This window comes from Dasypus novemcinctus, chromosome 24 (assembly GCF_030445035.2).
Source record: "Dasypus novemcinctus isolate mDasNov1 chromosome 24, mDasNov1.1.hap2, whole genome shotgun sequence".
NCBI classification, from domain to species: domain Eukaryota; kingdom Metazoa; phylum Chordata; class Mammalia; order Cingulata; family Dasypodidae; genus Dasypus; species Dasypus novemcinctus.
The window spans coordinates 8,382,254-8,401,236 of record NC_080696.1 but is presented as its reverse complement, the minus strand read 5'-3'; the positions used below and the strand labels follow the sequence as shown (position 1 = coordinate 8,401,236).

The window sequence follows — 18,983 nt, the reverse complement described above, 5'->3', positions numbered from 1 at the left end:
TCAGGTGGTTTGGGTGTGGTGTCTGAGTTTACAAAACGGAATCTATCATTTTCCTCTAATATGCTTTCTTTAAAAATCTGCTCAGTTCAAATCAGCCTCAGAGTACAAAGTGATATGGAAGGATAACCTTTTTTTCCCTTTTGAGAAAATGTGGCTGTAGACCAGATGTCACAAATTCAAGTACTAGAGGAGCAAGGCAGGTGACGTCAGTGGTGACACAGGATGAATGGGGATTGTGGAAAAGTTCACAGCTCATGCCCTATATGTATCACTTAGGAATTCTCTTTGGCAGCAAGACAAATTGAAAATAAGAATGGTTTAGACAAGATGGCTTTATCTTTCCCTCAGAAAATAAGACTTTAGGCAAGAGGTTTCGTGCTGCAATGGAGATATTTCATGGTCACCAAAAATACAGGTTCTATATCAATCCACTACCACTGCATGGGATACCATCCCCAAACTAAGCGTCATGAAACAATAAGAATGTATTTGGTTTGGATAGGAGGTCTATTCATCTTGGTTAGATTCTCTCAGACATTTGGTGACCTGGCCATAGGTGGGTTAGATGCCCTCGGCCAGGTCGTTTAGGGCTGGCGTCACATGGTCTCCCATCTTTCTCTAGCATGGGATGTTCACTTAGCAGTGGAAGGGTTCGAAAGAGCAAGTAGAAACACTGGAGGGCCTGTTGAGGTCTAGCTTCAGAAGTGACACTGTGTCACTTCTGACATATTCTGCTAGTCAAAGCAAGTCACAAGACTAGCCAGATCAAAGGGGTTGGAAAGCAGTTTCCACCTCTTGGACAGCAAAGGGCATGGATGGAGGAGGCATAAAAAAAAATAGACCATAGTAAATCTACCACAGGCTGCTTCTTCCATTGTGCTCCACCTGAAGTTGATATGGATTCATTGTTTCCATTCTCACTTCATGGTCCAAGATGACTGCTGAGCTCCAGCCATCACAGGGAAGTGGGGAGGGGAAGAGCAAATCGGGCTCATGCCAGCCTTCTGTCCCATTCTAATGAGCATTCCCCTCAGTCTCATCAAAACACTTGTGCTTACATCTCATTAATCACCCTTGCTACAAGAGACACTTAAAAATATGATCGTTTATCTGGTACCTTGTGCCCAAAACAAAATCAAGGTTCAGATGCTATGGAAGCAGAGAGAGTGGATATTGAATAGTTAACCAACAGTATCAGACACCGTAACTGAAGGTGCCAACTTTCATTTTGCACTGATTGTTGGCCAACATTACCAGACTTCCTTATTTTCATAAGAAATTAGAATGATAGAAATTTTATGTGAAATCTCCTATATTTTAAATATTAGTATCCAATTCAAATATATAGTTAACTTTAGAGAAGTTGCAAAAATAGTAGATATTTCCATATATCCTTCATCCAGCTTCCCCTAATGTTAGCATTTTACATAACCATTACAATGATCAAAACCAGGAATTTGAAAAATGGTACAATACTATATAAATCAGGAGTTGCATACTTTTTCTATAAAGGACCGAATAGTGTCTATTAGGCTTTCAGTGTTTGTCACACCTGTGGCCCTCTGCTTTTGTAGCTCAAAAGCCATCATAGATAATGTGTTAACAAATGAGGGTAGCTGTGTTCCAAAACAAAACAGCAAAACTTCATTTACAAAAACAGATGGGGACCTCATATTTTTTTAATGTAATATTAAAAAAATAAAGAAAAAAAAAATAAAGAAAATAACAACAACAACAAAAAAATCCCCCACTTAAAAAAAAAACAAAACAAACAGATGGCAAACCAGAGGGAGCCCCTGGGCTGTAGTTTGCCAACCCACCCTACAAACGCAGCTACAGACTTTGTTCAAACTTCGGCAGTTTTCCCACTACTATCCTTTATGTAGTCCAAGTTCCAATCCGACATCCCACATTGTATTGCCATTTCTCCCTGGTCTTCTGCAATCTATGACAGTAACTCATTTTCCTTTACCTTTCATGACCTTGACACTTCTGAAGTATACTAGCCAGTTATTTTGTGGAATGTCCCTTAATTTGGGTTTGTCTGGTGACTTCTCGTGGTTAAATTGAAGTTATGCATAAATATAGATGTGTATGTTTAAGTGAGTTAATAGACGTACATGTTTCCTAATTTTGTCCACTGAGAGGGCCTAAGGTCGATGACACCCCTGTGCAAAGAGCATACCCAGTACCACGTCTTGACTTCTAAGCACCATTCCTTCACGAGAAAGCATCAGGGCTCCTTGGAGAGGTGACTGATTCCAGGGGTGGGGCAAGGAAAATGAGAGAATTTTTCCAGAATATTTATGCCAAGAATTAAGGAAATGGTAACATGGGAAATTTTTAGTTGTAACTAAGCTACCACAATGAAAAAAAATTAAGAAAACAAAAGTATATAAGCATGTTAAAAGGACACAGGAGCATACACACAGCTCAGTCCAGGGCCAATTTGGGCAACCAAGTAAATAAATGTCCATGAATACATACTGATATAAATATATGCAATTGAATAAATAAATCAATAGGGGAGAGGGGAGAGCTGTCCTTTACAGGAGAATTCTAGTTAATAAATGTAGATGGAATGAGGGAAATGGAAAATTACCATTAGGCAAACTCTGCAGTAATAATTGTTGCAAGTTTGACCCACTGATGGTTGCTAAAATTAGTGGGTGAAAGTTTATGCAAAAGAGGATATTTGCATAGTCTCAAAGTATCACACCCAAGATATTAATTACAAAAGGAAAAAATAGTAACTCTTAAAGTGGAGATATATGTGTCTTCACCTTAACCAAGTCATCAAGGTTAACATCACCTGTAAAAAGGCAAAGCATATCCCTAACCCCCAAATTTTTAATCATCAATTTAGTCGAACAGTGAGAGGATTCTGCCCCTGTGTCATCAGTTTGCTGCCTGCACAGTAACGTACATCTTTGATAGTATTTCAGTTTCTGCAGGTTGGTCATTGCTTTTAAAAAGTGGTTGTGAGGAGAAAGGTGGTTTGTTTTCTTCAGGATACAATAAATTACATTTTCTTGCCATTTCAAAAAAAAATTATTTTCTTGCCAATTACGAAAAAACTGAAGCCTGACTCAATCACAGTAGGTAAATGAAGTCTATGGGTGTTTGGTGTTCACTGGACTCAATCATACAGTTGATAGAATTTCTAGAAAGAAAATAAAGGCCATAAATCTTTAGTAACTACACTAGATTTAAAAAGAAATTCAAGATGACTGCTTGGCGATATCTTTGGGTCAGCCATTCCAAACTCAAAACCCATGTAGCCCATACTTTTATTATTTTATTGAATTAAAATATGTCAGAGGTCTCTCTTTCTAGCATATATAACTGACTGCCCTGCTTTAGGTACTTTAAGTAATTGATAGAAATCCTTATGCTCCCCCACACACAATGTTCTATTCATATTTTTCACTACTTAAAAATTTCCAGGCTCAATTTTGTCATGTATTTGTTTAACATCAGTTTCACTTAGAATCGCTTATCAATCTTTAGGATTTCGATTTATTGAAAGGTGCATCCAATTGAAGATGAATTTTGGAAGTTAACATGCTGTATATAACCATCACAAATGGAGGCTGAGCTGCTCGAACTATAATCACGCTTTGTGTATACATTTTAGTTAACTTAAAAAAAAAAAATTTAAACAGGATCCCAAAGCCGTAAAGATCCACGGTTTAGAAGTTGTTCTTATATTCAGGACTGGATGCAGGTTTTGTGGGACTTGAAGCTTATGAAATTTGAAAAGACCTCTTTAAGAAAAAGAATGCGGATTTATGGAAACAAAATTAAATAGGAATGTGAATATTAAGAATGAGGAAACAATGCAGAGCAAATTATAAAGTTTAAAAAGTGATAATGCAAACATCAACAATCAGAATAAAATGACATACTGTTGTTAATGCAGTGCCCACTTGTGGCAGTTTGAGATTATTTATGAATCCTCAAAAAGATTATGTGTGTAAACAGTTCTGTTCCTCTGGGTGTGATACCCTTTGAATGCATTACATTCAGCTGACATGTCCTGATTAAATTACCTTTGAGGATTGGTGCTTAGATTCAACCACACCAGTAGCGCATGACTTAGGGTAGAGTCCCTGTCCCCTTGGTTGGCCGATATAAATGGACACTCACTCATGAAGACACATGGAAGAGGAGAGAGCTCCAGAGACAAGGAAGAAGAAAGAGAGAACTTTGTCAGTTTTGATCCTGGAGCCCTGGGGAAAGATGAGCCCTTAGCCTGATGGTTTACACCAGAGTATCTAAGCAGCTGAGAAGACCCGAGAAACCAGGCAGAGCTCGCCCGCCATCTTGCTTCAACACGTGGCAACAGACTATGGTGAGAAAGCAACCCTGAGCTGGAATCTTTAGGGCCTTGTAACTAAGCTTTTACCCAAAATAAATACTCTTTATAAAAACCAACATATTTCTGGTACTTTGCATCAGCAAAAAACAAAACAAAACATGGAGTATCTACAACTGCAAGCAAAACATTTCCATCTATCTGCCCATGGGATCTAAGCCCCTTCTCAATCAGAAACAGAGTGGGCATCACCAACCCAAAATCCTCAAGATTCAGGAATGAACAAACATAAGTCTAAAGTAGACTTATTATTATTCCAGCAATGGAGAAACTTCCAGCATTGATACAAAGGCAGTGGCTACCAGAGGTTCTGAGGGGAGGGCGAAGGAAGAACTGCTGTAACATGGAGGCATTTTTGGGACATTGGAATTGTCCTGCATTACATTGCAATGATGGATACAGGCCATTATACATTTTGTCAAGACCTATAAAATTGTGTGGGACAAAGTGTAAATTATAATGTAAACTATAGTCCATGATTAGTAGCAGAGCTACTAATGTGCTCATCTATTGTAACAAATGTAACACACTAATAAAAGATGTTGTTAATAGGGGAGGGGTTGGGGGCATATGGGAATCCCCTATATTTTTTAGGTAACATTTATGTAATCTAAAGCTTCTTTAAAAAAAAATTTTTTTAAGTGGGAAAAAAGGGGGGTGGGGACTAAAACCACTGCAACTAAAAACAAAAATCCCAGTACCTTCCCTTAGTTACTTACCTTCAGCCAGAGGGAAAGATATAATGAATTTATTGATCATAAAACATGTAAGCATTGTGGCTTGCTTGCTGTCTGCTCTGTGTCCATTCACTGCACGTTCTTCTGCGTTTTTGCTTGTCTCCCTTTTGGTTGGGTCACCTTGCTGAGTCAGCTCTCTGCGGCACTTGTGGGCCAGCAACACTCGGCGGTGCCTGCAGGCCGGCAGCTCTCCATCGTGTATGGGCGAGCCTGCCTTCACAAGGAGGCTCCCGCGTGAACCCAGGGCCTCCCACATGGTAGACGGGAGCCCAACTGATTGAGCCACAGCCGCTTCCCCACATAATGTTTTAAAGTACATAAAAGAAAATGCTGGTGATTGGAAAGAAAACCAATTATGTTGGCCTACAGATCTCAAAACATTAAAAAAATAAATTCGTGATATGATATGTTTCTTGATTTTGCTGGATAATAAGATCTAATGGCAGGTTGAATAACTCCCATACACTCAAAGTAGTGATAAAAACAAACAATATTTCAAGGTGTCAGCAGTAATTATAATGTGGTATGAAAATGTTTTGTGTTTTCTTAGTCACTGAACCGTCTAACTCTACTGTGATTTGTTGCCTTTTAAAGAAAGGCTTGTATCCAATATATAACTTTTCCCCAGTACAAATTCATGAAATCCTCGAATTCTATCTAAAGACGCCTAGGGGCCTGCATTTAGGGCCCCCCAGTTAGAAACCCCTGCTTTACAGAGGGGAGGAGAGGAAAGTGGCCTTTATAAAACTGAACTCCACGGGAGCACCTGCCCTCTGTGTGGGCCTGGGGGTCATTCGCGTCCTGTATCTTAGGAGATCTACATGCAGCAGGGTCAGCCTGGAGAAGGGCAGATCCCTGGACGTCGAGGCTGGGGATCTTCACACTCCTGAGATACTGTGATCTGCTTTGGGGATGCTGTGTTTTACTGATTTCTGTATCAGATTAAATTTAAGTCAATTTCTGTATAATTCAAACACATAAGAATTTTAATAACTTTTAGAAATCTAATGTGAGAAGTGGATGTGGCTCAAGTGATAGGGCCTCCACCTATCATATGGGAGGACCCGGGTTTGATCCCTGGGGCCTCCTGGTGAAAAAGAAGAGAAAGCATGCCTGTGCGGTGAGCCAGTGCCCATGTGGCGAGCCAAGTGCCCACGTGGTGAGTCGAGTACCCGTGTGGTGAACCACTGCCCGCACTGCAAGCCAAGTGCCTGCGCCATGAGCCAGTGCCCGCACGAGTGAGACATGCAGCAGGATGATGACACAACAAAAGAGAGACAAAGGGGAGAGTCAAGGTGAAGGGCAGCAGAGACCAGGAACTGAGGTGGCACAATTCACCGGAAACCTCTCTCCACATCAGAGGTCCCCAGGATTGAATCCTGAATCCTAGAGGAGAAAGACGAGAAGAGAAGACAAAAAGAGAGAAATAGATGCAGAAGATCACACAGTGAATGGACATAGAGAGCAAAAACAGGTGATCAGGGGTGGGAGTGGGGAAGAAAAAAAATAATAAAAAATAAAAATCTAACATATCATGCTTTAAAGTATCTGGAGGTTTTTGCACATATGCTATCTGCTTTTATCCTTCGAAAATTGTAAGAATATGTGCTATGGCATTAGTACATGCACTCATTCCTTTGGTGTAAAGGAGGAAGATTAGATACAGAACGGTTTAGCAGTTATGTTCAGGAAACAAGTACATGCCAACGGGGCTAGTTTCTGGAGTTTCTAGAAAATATAAACTTAAAGTGCTTTTAGTGGAGTCAGAAAACTGGTATATCCAAACCTAATTGCTCTCTTGGGTTTTCAGCATAAAGAATAGTTACTCCTAAAATAAAAGCCAACACATTATAAACTGCACTCCCAGGTGAAAAGAGCTTTAACATGAGGACATTACCTACAATTCACAGTCCTGAAAAGTTCAATCTTCCCATCATCTCAGGGGAAATGCCCCATAGATAGAGGTCCGCATATTTTCCAGTAGGAAAAGATAAGCATATTTTTTTAAACCAAGTTTCAGTACTACCTGAAAAGGGACACAAAATATTGTTCAGTCCATATGTGAGGGAACCCAAAGGCAGCACATAGTTCTGTAGGCTTTCAAGAAGTTTCCCTAGAGAGGATTCACTGCAACCAATAAGTGCATAACTAATTACTGCAAAACTGCAGTCCCACCTGTCACCGTTATCTTGCTTTGAATGAAAGAAAATCCAGTTTTGAGCAGATTAGCTTTTCTGCACCCAAAGTTATTTATTAAAAATTTTAGCATTTCTTTTTATGTTGTTTTCTCTCATGGGAGCAGAACACACCTTATTTCAACAGTGAGGAAAGTGGAAAGGGTGCTGAGCGCTGGCTATAAATATTTTATTTTATGGAAAGACAAAGATCACAGGGATCAGATGAGTATCAGGAAACAAACGTGATGTTTTCAAGTCCTCAGAGGTGGTTTATATTAAACTGTCTCAGTCAGCTTGTTTTGTGCTTGGCTTTTACCCTGTCAAACCTGGTAATGAAATCCTTTTGTGTACCTAGAATTTACCTATTAGGTGAGGAGAGAGGACAGTCAACTGAAGTGTGATGAAATTGCTTAGAGTATTTTGTGAACATTTCAAGCTTCTGGCTGAAAGTATAGAATTATCAGTGATATAAAGTATACACAAAGAAAATGCTATTACAGAATGGCATAGTGGTGAAGACATATGAATTCATATGAATTTCTTTGGAAAGTTTCTATCATGGTAGAAAATTGGTTAAAATAAATTTTATTTTCGGGTCACTACATAGAACTGATTTCTTTTTCTCCTGTTAATCTAATGCCTCAGAGTTATTGGATGACTTTAACCTGATGGGATTTAGCATCTTTCATGATTTCATAACTTTTGGAGTTCATTTTGGCATGAGTCAGTATTAATGAGGCCAAGGTCGTAAGCCTCATCTCCTGAAAGACAAATAGTCCTATTTTCCTAATAAAATGGCACAGACTCACATCAGACCTGCCATTCACACAAACTTGCACCATGGGGTACAAGGGCAAGTGGATGAAAGGGCAAACAATGCAGCCAACATAAGATTGCAGGGAACCTAAACCTCGTCATCCTGTGTCTAAACCACCTTAAATACGTCTGCAGCGTATTTGAATCCTTAAATGTGAGGGGGGTTGTCATAGTGTAATTGATGGTAAATCTTTGTTCTGTTTTACATAAAAGGGAATTTTAGGTATTTTTTAAAAGATTTATTTATTTATTTATTTATTTATTTATTTATTTATTTATTTCTCTCCCCACCGCCCCCCACCCCGGTTGTCTGTTCTCTGTGTCTATTTGCTGCATCTTCTCTGTCCGCTTCTGTTGTTGTCAGTGGCACAGGAATCTGTTTCTTTTTGTTGCATCATCTTGTTGTGTCAGCTCTCCGTGTATGTGGCACCATTCCTGGGCAGGCTGCACTTTCTTTCGCGCTGGGCAGCTCTCCTTACCGGGCGCACTCCTTGCACGTGGGGCTCCCCTATGCAGGGGACACCCCTGCGTGGCAGGGCACTCCTTGCGTGCATCAGCACTGCACATGGGCCAGCTCCACATGGGTCAAGGAGGCCCAGGGTTTGAACCGTGAACCTCCCATGTGGTAGACGGATGCCCTAACCACTGGGCCAAGTAGTCCAGCATCTCAGAGTCAGGGGCCATTTGTAATGTGGTTTCTATATTTTTTAATATGGTTCATGATGGCTGACCTGCCCAATATTGAGATGCCAGATTTCCAGAGAATCTATTAAAATGAACTGTTCAAAATTACATAAACTTATGTGAAAATTTAGTTATGTTCTCTAATAGCCTATTTCTGTTTTTATAACACATGTTTATATCAATGTCACATCCATAGAGGTAATTATCTTGCTATTAAGTCAAAATGTGGGTGAGAGAGAACTTTTTTTCCCTCTAAATTATTCATTGGTGTCAGGTCACTGCTTTTGGGTTTTAAGAGCTAAACTCAGTGGTCTAAAATGCTGTTTGGGTTGGTTTAGCACTTAATAAGATATGTTCTAATGTCTTAGAGGATTCACCTCTGGCCAGACATTTTTCATGGGCTGTATTCACTTTATCTGCAGAATCACTCTCCATTAGAGAAAATGGTGTCCATTTCCATTTTTCCCATGAATGAGTGCCAAGAAAAATGAATTGGCCCAAATTGCCCTGCTGATGTATGGTGGAGCCACATCTGTTGATGGGAAAGCCAACCTCTTCCCCTTGAAGACTGGAAATGCAAATATTAAACTAAATTGGCATCAGTACCTCATATTAAGATGTGCATTATTAGCAGGTTCAGAATGGTATTGCTTCTATTTGAACACAATCTACTGAAAATTCAGACTACTGATTTTAACTCAGCAGTGGCAATATAGCTTTATCAGAGATACATAAATAAAGGCTTCGGAGTGGCCTGTTATGAGAAAGAGAAGCTTGAGAGACAAGTCCACTTAGTGATGATCTGGGTATGTGTTAAAGTCAGTTTATTACATCTGATACTTCTTTCATAAATGTGGTGATTTACAGTATAGACAGGAAATTAAAAGTAATACAAATCTTAATGGAACAAACTCAAACCAAATATTAGTTAAAAATGTGAGCAATGTAATATAATGGTAATATAAAAGTATCAAAATAAATATGCATTTAATTTGATTCATTTTATTTTTCTCAAACAAGGTATTATTTTAAAAATCTTACTATTATTCAGTAGACTCAGATGATTATCACAATCCTAAAATTGCCTTCCTAGAATTTCCCTATGATAATCTGAAATATGTGAAGAGACTATCACAAGACGGTGAAAGGAAATTACATATACATATATTTTAGCTAACTTTGGAGTAAATTAAAAGCACATAAGGAGAACTTAGCTTCCAGAACCATCTTTTTAGGATTGCTCGTTGCTGCACAAGGCATTCTTTCAGCACATCCTACTGATTTAAAAAATGATAGTTTAAGACACAGGGTATGCTTTTGAGAATATAATTTTAACAACAAATTGCTTTTCATGATCTACAAATAAATCAAAGTGTCACCATTTCAGTATCTTTGCAACAGCTTTAAAACAAAAGTTCATATTTCTAAGGGGTGTCTTACACAGTTTTCAAATGCACTATAGATACTTGTTGTATGATTCCTTTTTTGTTTATATCACAAAGTGTCACCATTCTTACAGTAAATGCAAGTCCCCTAAATGTGTTCATTACATACCTACAGTTAGCTGATGCATGTGATGAACCAAAACCAGATACTTCTTAATAACATCCAAGAGATGGAGCAGTCTTCTGGGTGTAGTTTAGATAGGGGTGGATGCTCAACCTGTAATTATTTTCAGGGACATTTTCTTTAGACTTCCCTGAAAATGCAATGAGCAATAATTAACAGGTAGAAGAAAAGAAGTGGGCTCTGGAATTTGCTTTCTTAGTAGGACAGGAGAGGATAACTGCTCTCACTTCTTGGATCATTCATGAAGAATCTGAAATGGGCTTTTAGCCCTTCTACCCTAGCAATTGTATTCATTATTTACCCACGTAAATGGCAGTGCCGTGCTGAACCATAACCAAGGTTAGGAACTTGTAAGATCCACGTATAACTTTGATTCAACCAGTGTAGCTATTAAACAGCTCCAACTCCTAGACAGGGGCTGGGTGCCAGAGAGTCAGGGCCCTGTGGCACAGCCCTTCGCCCCATGGAGCTCAGTGTCAAGGGATGGGGAGATGGTCTGGCCTCCGCCGAGCACACAGGGTGGAGGAGGTGCTGCGCCGCAGGTGCAGGCAGGTGAGCTGTTCAGTGGAGCCTGACTCTGCTCCGGGTATCCAGGTAATAATTCAGGTCAGTAGCTGCCAGTCTGAGAAAAACAAGAGAAACGGTTGAAGGAGCCACTTACAGTGAGCAGGAGAATGTGAAGTAAAGGAGGTTATGTATCTTATTTTTAAACAGAGCATAATGTTGGTGGAGCTCTGAGTCATGTCCGTACCATGTTGTTACAGAAATACACTGTGGCGAAATGTTTCCACCTCTTGCCAAAATGAACGCTGAGGAAAAGGAAGAAAACTGAACGGCTCCAATGAAAAGTTGCCTAACGGAAGTAGCCACACTTCTCTGAACGCCTTTAATTCATCCCCAGCCATCATAAAAAGGTAGGGGAATAAATTACATCATGGTTTTGTCCTTTTAAATTTTATTATTTTAAATTATACAGCATTTTGAAAAGCAGAAACATGCATTTATTTTTTCCACAAGTAGTTACTGGGCAATTTCCATGTGCTTAAATCTGTTCTAGGATGAGAAAAAAAAAAAAAAAGGTAGGTGTAGCTAATGGTGAAGGGCATGGTCAACAGGCTAATGGGATCAAGGGTGGTTAAGGGGTTCCTTGAGTTTGGGTGTCAGAGAGACCACTCGGGGAAATTTGATCTAAGAGGTGATTGATGGAATAGAGCTAGCTGAGCAAGATGCTGAAGCGAGAGCCTTCCATGTGCCCCCAGCACCATCTAGATGGATGTGCTCAAGGCTGGGAAAGCAGGCCTGTGGCGCTTTTAAGAGAGGGGATTCGTTGACGCTTGTTATAGGGGATGAAGAACCCTTCAGGCATGGGAAGATGTCTTGATTTTACTCCAATGCAGAGGGAAGCCACTGAAGAGTCAGAGCAGAGGAATGAAAGAATTTAGATTTTTGAAAGACTGTTCTCTTTTGGGGGGTTGGGGCAGTGCACCTATTCTGTATGATACAGTAATGGGAAACATGACATTCCACATTTGTCAAAACCCATAAAAGTGCATATACCCCAGAGTAAACTTTAATGTCAACCGTAGACTTTTGTCACTGCTAATATATCAGTGTCAGCTCATCCCTTAGAACAAAGGCACCACACTAATGCAAGGCGTTAATAAGGGAGACTATGGGGAGGATATGTGTGAAATATTTCTGTAAGCCTGAATCTGCTCTAAACATTAAGTTTAAAAAATCTGATTTCTGTTAGGATCTTAAAAAGAAAAACCATTCTGCTTTGCCCTGGCTAACTGGTAGAGGTTCAGAAACAATGGAAAACAGGGTGCTGTTAGCCAGGTAAAAGACGATGGTGATTTCGCTTAGGGATGTGGCATTGCAGATGGCAAGAAGTGCATGGATTTGAAATATATTGTGGATCTCCTTCAGCTAGATTAAATTGGATGACACCCAATATCCTTTATGAATTCCCAAATAACAAATATAATTCTAATTTTCATAGAGGGTATTCTCTTCATTGTGTTTTAATATGCAGTCATCCAATTGTAGTTTATCCCACCCTTCCCAAGAACTGCCTATGATATGTATGTTTGGGGCCTGATTCTGATACTTGAAGGGGGTTTGTGTCAAATTGGGAAAAGAAAAGAATATTCTGCCCTGAAGTCTCATGTTCTAGGTGACTTTGTAACACTCTGAAGTTTGAGCTCTCCAGACTTACTTACAACTCCTCTCCGCTTCCCGAGTGGCTCGTGGCTTCTGAGAATGCTGGTACCCAAGCCACTGGGAGGTAGCCTGTGTGAAAGCTGTCTTCCTAGATAAGAAAGCATGAGGTAAGGGACTATTGGCTTAGGTCAGCCAAGTATGACTTCAGTACTAAACCTTCCATACTGGATTATTCCTGGATGGAACATTGAAGGGAAAACTAAAATGCAAATTTAAACTCAGTGTTCTAAAAAAGATGAGAATATATTGGTTTGAGCATTGTCTGCCAGAGAAACTCAAGCTTTCTACAGGGATGGCTTCTTGTCTTGGAATATGGGACACTGTGCAAGACCCACCAGGAGGAGAGTGAAGAATTGGCAGGACAGTCCCAGGCTGCAGGAGGCCGGCAGCCACTGCTGGAGCATGGACCACTCCACAGCCTGTGTTCAGAAGCATTATCTGTGCAAACTCCTCTGAGCCATCTTTTCAGAGCTCAGCACAGTGCCCTCCCACACTCAGAACCTTCTGAAATGTTCTCAGTGTAGCTGTTGTAAGGACCCTCTCTTCCTCTACCCGAGACCCCTCTCCAAAGGCCCTGGTTGTCAGAACCCAGCCTCAGTGCACCGACTGTACAGTGCCAGGTGCCTGCAAGGACTCATGGGGCGCACCCATGGGGCAGCCCCATGTCAGGCTGTAATAAAGGCAAAGGATGGGGTGCTACGGGAAAGGGCAGCCAGCAAACGGCAGAGAGCCGCGCGGTCCCTGACCCCAGGCACCGCGTCGAGATCCTTTCTCCGTCGCTCAGGATGCACTGCTTCCGGTTGCTGACTACCAGGATTCACGTGTGCTACAAGCTTACCGAGGGGCGTTTTGTGCCCACAGCTCACCCAAGTAAAAGGAGGCCGTGGGGCCAGGTAATTAAGTACAAACCATCATTCTCTACAGTTTCCATCAACAGGGTAGGCAAGTTGATGCGGGAAACCTCCAGGGGAGTTTGGGACTTTAAACAGCACGTTATAAATCACTAGCACATTTCACCTCTTGGCCGAGGATCAGTACCATAGTTCCAAGTGTCCTTCAAGGTTAGCCAGAGTTACCCCAGCCCAACTGCAAGTTCACCCTATCTTTATTCAACATGCAGAGAATTGCGGTATGCTGAAAACGTCAGAGAACACCCAGAGATGTTGCACCACGTCCTGTGGTTGAGCGTGTCATCCACCAGACTGCAAACCACTCTTTGATTAGTTGGAGATAACATTAAAAGTCCAAGCTTTTGCAGCAAGAAGAAATGAAATTGGGATATATATGATAACATGGATGAATCTTGAGGACATTATGCTGAGTGAAATAAGCCAGACATAAGAGGACAAATATTGCATGGTCTCACTAACGTGAACTAAATATGAAGAATAAATGCATGGAGTTAAAACCTAGAATATAGGTTATTAGGAGACAAGATTATAGGTTATTAGGAGGGCTGTGAAGGAGAGCTGATGTTAATGTATGTAGAAGTTTTAATTAACTTGACTGTAAAAGTATGGAAATGGATAGAGTTGATGATAACACATTATAGTGAGTAGCAGCTGGTTTATAAATGGGATTGCCGTGAAAAGGGTAAACTAGGAATGTAAATATCAATTGAAATAAAGCTAGAGCAAATCTAGGGACTGAGTAATACGGTGAACCCAGAGGATGAGAATTGTGATTGATGGTACAGATGCAATGGTATCCTTTGTGAGTTACAGCAGATGTGCATCACTATTGCAGGGTGGTGGGAATGTGGAGAAGCATAGGAAAAATATAATTAATGTAACCTATGAACTATAGTTAACAGCAATATCGTGATATTCTTGCATCACTGCCAAAGATGTACTATATTAATAATAGGGCAGTATGGAAAAAATATTCCATATGTATGCTCTGGACCATAGTTAATGGAAATAGTCTGATGATATTATCTCATAATCTGAAACAAATGTTCCACAATGATGTGGTGTGTTGGTGAAGGAGTGTTATATGGGAATTCTATACATGTGCATGGTTGTTTTATAAATTCACAACTTCTATAATAAAATACATTTTTTTTAAAAGTCCAGGCTTTCAAATGGGAGTCAAAGTGCCTGGAATAAGATTGGATTCTGAAGCAATTAGGATAAAGTAAAACAGGAAGGGTTATAGTGCTTGGGTTGGTTTTCTCAGAAGCAGGCCATGAAATAAGGATTTGGCTACTGGTGTTTTGGGGAGGTGATGCCGGGGTACATTTTTAGGGGAGCGGGAAGGAAAGGCAGGGAAGAGAAGCACTGTGAAAAAAGGTCCTTCTCACTGCTGCTGGCCAGGAAGGGCCCAGTCCCGTTAGAGAATTCTGGAATACTGGATAGAACATGCCTCCGAGTTACCCCAGCCACAGGCAAAGGAAGTGGGTGTTGAACTGCCCTTGGCTGAGGGCCACTGCCCTGGCCAGTCCTTGTGGGGCCTTTAACTTCTGCCACTTTAGCATTTCTCTCAGGTTCCTCCAGCAACCAGAGGAAACCCTTGAGCCAGGCGTCCCAGGAAGCTGTGCCCTTGGAAGCTGCCACCAGGTCATCATGGAGAGAAATTATCAGTGTCAAAGGGATACTGTATTAGTGCAGCCTCTACAGTTTCCATTACAAGATGTGGTCATGGCAACGATGAGGACGATGATCATGCTAATGGTGCTATCATTTATTGAGTGGCCATAAGCCAGGTGCTATACCAGATGCTCTACATACATTTTACCTGTCAGTCCTTTTTGAAAAAATACCAACTGTGTCAGAATTAAACACACACGCGCACATGCACGCATGCACACACGTGTCACCACAGTCCTGGAGCATATACTGTCTTCTAGACTTCACTTTATAGATGGGCAGATGGGGTTTAGCCAAGTTCACCCAGTTCACCAAAGGAAAACCTCTAGGACATGTCAGAGTTGGGATTTGTAGCCTAGGCTCACTGCCTGCAAAGCCAGCCCTTGAGCGTCGTTGTCATCCCTGACTGATTAATCATTGACAATTTTCTAATACTCATTTACTGAGAAGTAAATAATATTAGATTTTGAGATACAAAAACAAAAATTTCTCTGCTCTCAGTGAGCTTACAGTTGGTGGAAGAGAACGACAAGAAAGCATGTAGTATTATGAGGGCTAAAATGGAAGTCTGTTGTAAATGTTAAGTAGGAACAAGGCAGAGAGAAGGTGTGTTATGCAGTTACTGCTGCATAACAAGCAATCCCATAGCTCAGTGGCTTAAGACAATCAGCATGTCTTATTGCTCATGTGTCTGTGAGTGAGTTGGGGTGCACTGCTGAGCTGGGCCAGGCTTGGCTGGTCTTAGCTGGGTTTGCACGTGCGTCTGCAATCAGCTGACATTTAGCTGTGGACTAGATTGTCTAAAATGGCTTCACTCCTATCTGGGGCTGGCTGGGCGTGGCTGGGTGTTTCACTCTCTAGCACGGATAGCTCGGGCTCATTCCCACGCAGCTAGGCAGGGTTCACGAGAATGAGGGAAAGCGAGCAAGGCTTCTTGAGGCGCATGCTCAGAACTGTCACCTCTGCGGCATTAGAGAGGCCAGAGCAGATCACAAGGCCAGCCAGGACTTCATGGATGTGGAGACAGACTCCGCCTCTTGCTGAAAGGGCCTTCAGAGTCGCATTGCAAAAGGGGTTGACACAGAAAGGAGAAGATCTAAGACTGCAGTCTATTGAGAACTGGATGTCTGAATTGAAGCTTACAGATGAGTTGGGGTTCCCCAGCCAAATCAGGTGGGAAGAGAACATTAGGCAAAGAGAATAGGATGCGTTCAGACACAGAAGTGTGCCATCCCACCTTGCTGTCAGGTGACTTGGGAGTAAAGGCACATGGTCAGGGAGAGAGAAGGCAAGTGGCCAAAGACACAGTGTTAACGACCAGGTCTTGGGAAAAGGTGCTTGACTTCAAGAAGATAATTTAACTTGCAGGCAGAATAATGTTCCTGAGAAAGTGGTGAGCAAACAGGAAGATGAGCAGCCCGTTCAGTGGATGTTTCTGTGGACAGATAACTGTAGCAAAATGGTTAAAAAATTTTAAGAGTCTGTCTTATGAGGGGATTTGTAGGCTTCATATTTGGGAAGGAAGGGAGGGAGAGAAGGAGGGCGTGTGGCTGGCAGGCCAGCATGGAAGAAAGAAAATACCCGGATAGGAGCTTGGAGAAAAAGCTCAGGCTGCGAGTGTGCCTGATCCAAGGACTGCTCAGCATGGCCTGGGCCTGTGGCTTCCGGGAGGTTAGGAGGCCGCAGGCTGCAGAGAGAACCTCTTCCCGGGACGCACCTTGCACAAACACGCTAAGCGTCCTGAATGGGCTTTTGGAAAACTAGCAAAGGGTTTGGCCTTTTGTCCACAACCGAGATTCCGAGGAAGGCTCTGGCCTCTTACCAGGCCGTGCTTCTCCCTGTTTCTGGGCAGCTCAGGGTGAGGCAGGGGCTGGTTTACGTCCAGGTCTCTGCGGGGATCCTGTGCGCGAAGTGGCACTTTGCACTTCACGGATTTCTTCCCTCGGGCACTGCATTGTGTAAATTAACCAGCAGCCCTGCCCTACGGCTTTCCCAAGTGTTTTGCTTGTTCTCCCGAGCCTCCGTTTTCCGTCTGGTAACCTCCCAAGTCACCAGGTGCAGCAGGTTGGAGCGGGAGGCGCACCAGGCTGACGTGAGCCCGGTGAGCTCCGCGGACGCAGCAGGGGACCTTGACTGCGGAGATGACTGACCTGACGGAGGGCTCGGGCCAAGCCCGCCGCCTCTGTTGGTTTGGGGAACGAGTTGCATTCAGCCTTCTCTGCCAGATACGTTGGTGATTCTTTGCCCTCTATTTCTAAAAAGTGAGATAGTAATTAAATTATTTTTTAAAAGAGGCAGAAAATAATACAAAGGAAAATAAATAGGGTAGTTAAAGCTGACAGCAAGGATGTATAACCCGAGGAGCAAGCTCTCTCTGGGGACCTAAGAATTCATGAGTTAATTTTTCTTTGGGGAGCTGAGTGTCTCCTCATTTCATCTTCCCCCTCCCTTCCCCTCCAGAGGTAACCACTCTCCTAGATTTTGTGTCCGCCTTCCCTTTGCTTAAAAAAAAACAAATTCCACCAAACACAGACATAGCCCTATGCAATATTTTGTTAGTTTGTCTTTAAATTGGGCTTTATAATAGTGATCTCATGCTTTTATAGTTTATAGAAGATTTGCTCATTTTATTCAACATATATATTTCTAAGATGCATCCATTTGTTGCATGTAGCTATAATCCATTTTCACAGCTAACTAATATTACATCAGGTGACTATACCACAACGTGTTTGTTCTCCTACGGTTGGTCATTTCTGTTGTTTCCATTTTCTGCTCTCTGAACTTTTTTATATGAATCCTGGTGCATATACAAGAGTTTTTCAGGGCTACATAGAAGTGGGTTGCTAGGCTATAAGATCTCTAGGTAGCCAACCATCCCAGTTTGCCTGGAACTGAGGGGTTTCCCAGAATGTAGGATTGGCGATACTAAACCAGGGCAATCTGGGTAAACTGGGGTGGGTAGTCAGCCTAAGTGTGAACATGTTCAACTTTAAAAAGTAAAATTAAATTGTTTTCCAAAGTGCTGGTAGCAGTTTATACTCCCAACCAGCAGCAGATGAGAATCCCTTTGAGATTCACTCACAACAATGCTTGGCACTCTCCATGTCTTAATTTTGCCAATCAATTGAGTGTGAAATGGTATCTTATTGTGATTTGATTTCCCTGGTTACTAATGAGATTTGGAATCTCTTCATATTTCGTTCTCCATTTGTGTTTCCTCTCCTGTGAAATGCCTTTCATATATTCTGACTTTTTCTGTTGTTGTGTAGGACATAGTTTGTGCACCTGTTCAGAGTCTCTTGGCTTTACTTGTGATCACCTAGACCAGGATTTCTCAACAGTGGCATCACTGATATTTTGGACCTGATAATTCTCGGTTGCAGGGGCTGTTGTAGGCATTGTCGATGGTGTAGCAGCTTCCTTGGCCTCTGCCGACCAGGTGCCAGTAGCAGCCCTCAGTCACAATAATAAAACATTTCTCCAGATGTAAAATTATCTCCAGCCAGTTGTCCACTCGAGGGACAAAATCCTACCCAGCTAAGAACTGCTGTCCTAGACCCTTAGCAGCTTGCTTCTATGGGAGGTAGGAGAGAGAAGCAGCGAGGCAGATGAGTTCCCTCTCTGATGGACATGGCTCTGGACAGCATCCCTAGAGATGCCCGTGCCCCTTGGCGTATGTACTCGCTATGCCCGTGGCTGTTCCTTCATCGCAGTGGCCAGAATAGTCACAAATCACCTCGTATCCCTTCCCATCCTTCCCTGCCCTGTGTCCCTTCTCTTCTCTCTCTTCCCTTGGGACTGAATATTG

The 18,983-nt window shown here is 41.9% G+C and overlaps 1 protein-coding gene across 2 annotated transcripts in view; it reads left to right on the top strand.

Annotated features, from left to right (window-relative positions):
• The window catches only part of PAK5 (p21 (RAC1) activated kinase 5), a 309,974-nt gene that overhangs the window by 122,484 nt on the left and 168,507 nt on the right, over positions 1–18,983 (top strand). For both annotated transcript variants that reach the window (XM_058287556.2, XM_071211561.1), the window contains exon 3: positions 11,126–11,275. The gene's annotated coding sequence lies outside the window, so the exon portion shown is untranslated. The remainder of the gene's footprint in view (positions 1–11,125; positions 11,276–18,983) is intronic.